Below are 7,319 nucleotides of genomic sequence, written 5' to 3' on the forward strand. Positions count from 1 at the left end.
CATTTGCGTTCATCTATCCAATTTTTGATTCTGAAAAAAAATCCAAACAGAAATGATATCAAAACAAAAATGGGACATATAAACAGACCATTATAATGTGCAGAAATGAAAATGGAAAATTAACTCACAATGAAAATACAAATAAGCAGGTTATTATGAGCAAGAACCCAGGAAATCCAAAGGTCCTTGAGCACAACATCTCATTAACCCTACTAAACTTTTTCTTTCCAGTCGTTTTAAATTTTTGTAGTTGAATCTAGTACAGCAGCACCACATTTCTCGTCTGTTTGGGTACAGAGGAAAACCTCCACTCCCTGGCATAAAAAAGTGTCCAATTCTGAGCAGGAAGCAGTGCTACTTGTAAAAGTTTGAGCTGTTGCAGCAGCTGTTAATACATGTTTTTGTCTTCTTAGTATTAACATACTGAAAGAAGATAAATATCTTCTGGGGTTTGTTGGACCAACTCTATTAAAGTACTAGAAGATGATCAGCCCTAACTTTTAAAGCCATTCTAGTATATCACCTGGCCAGGAATCAGGTAATGTTTTCCTAATATCTGTATTTGTTGTTAATTGCAGATCAGCTCTACTCACCAGAAATTACTGACATGACACTTTGTCCTTTAAAGTCAAGTTTAAATGGTTACAATTAACAAATTGCAGTAAAATCTTGCAGCACAGTATTTTTCCAGTTTCCTAAAAAACAAAATGTTTATTGGGAATGCATCAATTATTTTATAGTGCTTTTCGCAGTAGGTATAATCACAAAGCTCTTATAATTTAGAGTATCGATAAATACAAAAATATGAAGTAAAAAGTTATTAGCAAGAAACCTTCCATCCATTCATCTATTGTCAAACACAATTATCCAGTTCAAGTTCAAGGAGAGCCTTTATGTCTACAACAATCATTCCTGAACTGGCTGCCAGTCCATTGTAGGACACATACCCACAGCTTGTACTGGACCAGTTAACAACAACAACAACATTTATTTATATAGCACATGTTCATAGAAATGTTGTAGCTCAAAGTGCCTTACAGTATGAACAAAGAGAAAAAAACTAAATTAAAAAAAAAAATTAGGCAATACTAATTAACATAGAACAAAAGTAAGGTCCAATGGCCAGGGAGGACAGAAAAGACAAAAAAAACTCCAGACGGCTAGAGAAGAAAAGAAAATCTGCAGGGGTTTCGAGGCCAGGAGACCGCCCAGCCCCCTCTAGGCATTCTACCTAGCATGAATGATCTCAATCAGTCCTCATGGTTTTCGGGGTTCACATGAAAGAACTTGATGATGATGGTCATGTGGACCTCTGGCCTTCAATCCATCAATGCAGGGACAGAACGGTGCTTTGATCAGGTGGTGGTGGCACAGATCGCCACCACAGAAAACCGGAAAAACAACATCAGAGAAAGTAGGGGTTAGTATGGATTTTGGAGCCACCATGAATGCTAATGATAATTAAATGCATATAAAGAAAATCATGATTAAACTAAAATGAAGCTATAAGAAAGTCATATAAAATAATTATTAGCAGTTTTTTAAAATGCTCAACTGTATGAGCCTGGTGAATTTCTATCAGTAAGCTATTCCAGATTTTAGGTGCATAACAGCAGAAGGCTGCCTCACCACTTCTTTTAAGTTTAGCTCTTGGAAGTATGAGCAGACACCCATTTGAAGATCTAAGGTTACGATTTGGAGTGTAAGGTGAGAGTCATTCCGAGATATAGGTTGGAGTGAGATTATTTAAGGCTTTGTAAACAATAAGCAGTATTTTAAAGTCAATTGTAAATGACACAGGTAGCCAATGTAGTGACATCAAAACTGGAGAGATGTGCTCAGATTTTCTTTTCCTAGTTAAAATTCTAGCAGCTGCATTCTGCACTTAAGAGTTAAGAGCTGACCGTTAATATAAGGTGCTTGTTTGATGAGATATGAGCAGAAAACCCAGAAAGACAGAGAGGGACTTCACATTGGCTGTGACCTGGTCATACTCTAAACCTGGGAGTCCTAAACATTGTGCTGTCAATTTAAATTTACGTTATTATTATGATTGTGATTTATGTACATGGAAACGGCTCAAGGTTGGAATGTTAAAGTTAATGAAGCAGGTCCCTTAAGAGCTTAGTCATTTTTTATTTATTTATTAATTTTATTGAAATTATATAAAGGTCAAAATTTCTACCAACTCTTACATAACAGTAAAACAACATGACCCACCCCATCTTAAAAACCCAACTCCGGCCCTTAAGATTTTATCTGTTGCTTATTGTTATAAAAAAAAAAAAAATTAAAAATTACATAAGTAGTTCCACTCCCAGTTCAAAAGTACAGATTCCTGTAACCGTGGGTGTGGTACTTACTTGACAGTCAGACTCTGGAACAAGAACCGGTATATCTTAAGAAATTAAACTGCAAGTTTGAAAATTTTAGAATATTTGGGAAGGAAAAGTATTATTTGCATTTGTCAAGTTCAAAAATATCCCCAACCTGGAAACTCTAGTCTTTTTAAATCTAGTGATCTGCACACTTTCCCTTTTTTCCTATATGGGTGATTTCCATTTTCACTTTTAACTTACATTTTCACTTTTGGTTTGCATTTTCTTCTTCTTTGCTTGCATTTTCATTTTTTACTTATGTTTTAATTTTTCTTTGCATTCATACTTTTTGTTTGCTTTTCATTACATTTGTGTTTTCACTTTTTATTTGTATTTTGTCATTTATTTTTGCATAATGCTGTTCATGTTACAGTACGGTTCAAAGCACTGACCACGCCTCCAAAATTTAAATGAAATTAGAATAGTCAATCTCATTGAAAAGATAAATAAATGCTCACAATGGCACAGATATAAAGGACAAGTACATTGCAGTATGCTTCAAAGAACTGACCAGGCCAGCAACATTTAAATAAATAAGTATGAATGAAGTTAGTATAATGAAACCGGGATAAAATACATACTCATGATGGTGGTATACAGGACAAGCCAAATGTTTTTAACAGCAGAGAAACACAAACTCCAACATGACACAGCTCCTCAAGGAAAGCAAACCACTGCATGATAGCAACTTTGGGTAGAAGTAAAGCAGCTGGCTACTTAGCGGTCTAACAATATACAAATATGGCTGGTTAGTCAGAAATCCATGAGTGTGGCAGCAATAATTTGGAGAAAGTGACTGAAGTGACATCCATTCTCCTTGGACCTTGAAGAGGCAATACTCAAATTGTGTAAACATAGTACATCTTATGGTCCTGTTGATTTAATTTTAAACATATTTGTAATTATTTATCATGTATGAGTTTGTCTCAAGTCTGATATATTTGGCTAAGTGGAAATAAATATACTGCTCAAAAGAATTAAAGGAACACTTTTTAATCAGAGTATAGCATAAAGTCAATGAAACTTATGGGATATTAATCTGGTCAGTTAAGTAGCAGAGGGGGTTGTTAATCAGTTTCAGCTGCTGTGGTGTTAATGAAATTAACAACAGATGCACTAGAGGGGCAACAATGAGATGACCCCCAAAACAGGAATGGTTTAACAGGTGGAGGCCACTGACATTTTTCCCTCCTCATCTTTTCTGACTGTTTCTTCACTAGTTTTGCATTTGGCTACAGTCAGTGTCACTACTGGTAGCATGAGGCGATACCTGGACCCTACAGAGGTTGCACAGGTAGTCCAACTTCTCCAGGATGGCACATCAATACGTGTCATTGCCAGAAGGTTTGTTGTGTCTCCCTGCACAGTCTCAAGGGCATGGAGGAGATTCTAGGAGACAAGCAGTTACTCTAGTAGAGCTGGAGAGGGCCATAGAAGGTCCATAACCCATCATCAGGACCAGTATCTGCTCCTTTGGGCAAGGAGGAACAGGATGAGCACTGCCAGAGCCCTACAAAATGACCTCCAGCAGGCCACTGGTGTGAATGTCTCTGACCAAACAACCAGAAAGACTTCATGAGGGTGACCCAAGGGCCCCATGTCCTCTAATGGGCCCTGAGCTCACTGCCCAGCAGCATGCAGCTCGATTGGCATTCGCCATAGCATACCAGAATTGGCAGATGCCCTGTGCTTTTTACAGATGAGAGCAGGTTCACCCTGAGCACGTGACAGAAGTGAAAGGGTCTGGAGAAGCCATGGAGAACATTATGCTTGCTGTAACATCATTCAGCATGAGCAGTTTGGTGGTGGGTTAATGATTGTCTGGGGAGGCATATCCATGGAGGGTCACACAGACCGCTACAGGCTTGACAAAGGCACCTTGGCTGCCATTAGGTATCAGGATGAAATCCTTGGACCCATTGTCAGACCCTATGCTGGTACAGTGGCTCCTGGTGCACGACAATTCCTGGCCTCATGTGGTGAGAGTATGCAGGCAGTTCCTGGAGGATGAAGGAATTGATACCATTGACTGGCCACCACACTTTCCTGACCTAAATCCAATAGAACACCTCTGGGACATTATGTTTTGGTCCATCCAATGCCACCAGGTTGCACCTCAGACTGTCCAGGAGCTCAGTGATGCCCTGGTCCAGATCTGGGAGGAGATCCCCCACAACACCATCTGTCATCTCATTAGAAGCATGCACCGATGTTGTCAGGCATGTATACAAGAACACAGGGGCCATACAAAGTGCTGCGTACAATTTTGAGTTGCTGCAATTAAATTTTGGCAAAATGGACTGCCTGCCACATAATTTTTTCACTCTGATTTTTGGGGCGTCTTTGAATTCAGGGCTCTGTAGGTTGATCATTTTCATTTCCATCAAACGATGTGGCATCCTTTCATTCCTAACATATTACCCAGTCTATATCAGTATAGATATCCAGGAGGATTTCTTTTTCCAATGAGATCTGATGTGTTTTCAAAGTGTTCCTTTAATTTTTTTGAGCAGTTTATTACGTGTGCATATTGCTTAGAGAAGCCTTGCTATTTGAATGGTGTACAAGCTAAAGACTTGAATCACTATTTAAATCTGAAGTTAGCAAACAATTCTGCAGTGTGGGGTTAATAGTATGGCCATAACAAAAAACAGATGTTAATTATTACATTGCAATAAATAACATAAAATAAATTATGGAATCAATTGTTAATTTCTTCTGTATTGTAATCGATAGATAGATAGATAGATAGATAGATAGATAGATAGATAGATAGATAGATAGATAGATAGATAGATAGATAGATAGATAGATAGATCTTGACAAAGTTGCACAGGAGGACTCAGAAGGTTTTCCCAGAGACAGCAACTTTATTCCAGATCAGGTGGAACAAACATGTCTCTTTCAGGAACAATCCGACTGCACAAGGTACAGCTGACAAACTGGCCGCCTCACCTCCAACTCCTGGTCAAAAGAACACAGTCTTTCTCTTCAAAGGGGTGGTGTGGGGCGGCTCGGGAGCAACGACCGGAGCAGAGGGAGTCTGGGGGAAGAGAGACAGGGCAGTGAGACACAAGGACAGCCGCGGTGCAGTTTTTTAAATGTTCAAAGACCCATGCGAGGAGCACATTGCATGGCATGACAGTAATCTAGCCACTGATACCGCAAAGAATAGGTGAAAGGCTGTGTCTGTTTCCCGTTATAACATTGTTTAAGAGGGGCTTTCGGTGGAACAACCGTGTCTCCTTGGGGCTGCACTCACAATAGATAGATAGATGATAATTTATTGATTCCAAGAGGAAATTAATTTGTTACTAAAGCCAACACAAACATATCCTACACTGAGGTCTGAATGGTAAAATTAATATGAAAATAACAGATTTTCTTTCTCCAACCACTTATTTTAGAAAAAAAGATAAAAAAAACACAATCTAATCTAATGAACATTCCATAGCCAGCACACCAAATCAGCACTCAGTTCTGAAGAGAGACACTGTATGCGATTACACAGCCTAAAATGGATTTGAGAGCATACAAGATTGAAGGTTGAGCACATGCCCAGCATGTTTACTTTAAAATTACATTGCTAAATTCTTTTGAAGTTCTGAATTTAATCCAGAACTGATCCTCATGAAGATAATCTAGAATATCACTTTTCCACTCAGTTATAGATGATGCTTTGGGATTTGGGAAGCAAAATACGTAAGTCATTGTGCAAGTAGTGTGTTATAGAATATTACATGTGATTCTCCACAGCACACTTTTATACCATCCACTATTACTCGAACATTGCTGTTAAGACTTTAGTTGGTTTTTCAAATCCAAGGCTATCCGAGGTATACACAAATATTTTTGTCCCAAATGGTTTAAACGTAGGTTACTCTCAAAACAACTTAGCAGTGCAGATATCTCATGACGTCACCTAGAGGTTGAATTTTTAGAAGGGTGCATTTTCGAAAATTTTAGGCAAGATATATGTGAACAATGGAAAATTTGGAGCTCATTTATCGTGTGTGACTTACATTGAACTAAAATGTATCTTTTGACTTCTATGAGTTCTATTCCTTTTTTGAAATTTTAATTGAGAGATACCCTTCCTATTGTTCCTTAAAATATTTAAGGAATAAGTTCCTTGAGATTTTTTTTCATATATAGTGTGGAGATGCTGTCTAAATCTTCATCAAAATTAACCAGTATGACCTCAGGGATGGGTATAAGTAAAAACTGAGGAATGCAGGATAGAGTGCTTTTTGTAGAGCAGTTAATTTGCATATGAAACAAATAAAGGCTTCTGTAAGATTAAATTACAGAGCATAACAGTTCAAAAGATGCAAATATATTATCATTATAGAGATGTCCTGCTATCACAATCCCTAGTGATTTTGACAGACTGGATACCACATAGGTTAAAGAAGGTTTAAAAGTGTGATTATTGTGCACAAGGTCAATAGATAATAGCTTTCCTGCCTTAAAATGCATCATACAGCATCCTGCACTGGTTTCATATATTTAGTAAATAGTGAACCATTTGGTTGCTGGTAAATTGAAAATAATTTGTGTTGGCTGGAGCAGAGAACAAAGCAAACTATAGAAAATCAAGTCAATATTCAAGTAATATTCTGTGTGGCATTCACCACCTTCTGCAGTGCTTTTATATCCTTGAGCATAGCAAGTGCCATACCAGAATATGACAGGGCCGAGATGGACTCTAATATGCATCTACGGAGGTTTGGGAGAACAGATGGAGCAAATTGAGCTTCCTGCAGACATATGAGGAAGCAGAGACGCAGGTGAGCCTTTTAACAAGAGCTGAACTGAGTTGTGCTCACTTCATTCTGTCAGTGATGGTCATTCCAAAAAACTTAAACCTGCTCACTCTTTCAGCAGCTTCCCCTCCAATGTAGATGGAAGTGTTGCCTGCCTTTGGCTTTATGAAATATA

This window comes from Polypterus senegalus, chromosome 1 (assembly GCF_016835505.1).
Source record: "Polypterus senegalus isolate Bchr_013 chromosome 1, ASM1683550v1, whole genome shotgun sequence".
Lineage (NCBI taxonomy): Eukaryota > Metazoa > Chordata > Cladistia > Polypteriformes > Polypteridae > Polypterus > Polypterus senegalus.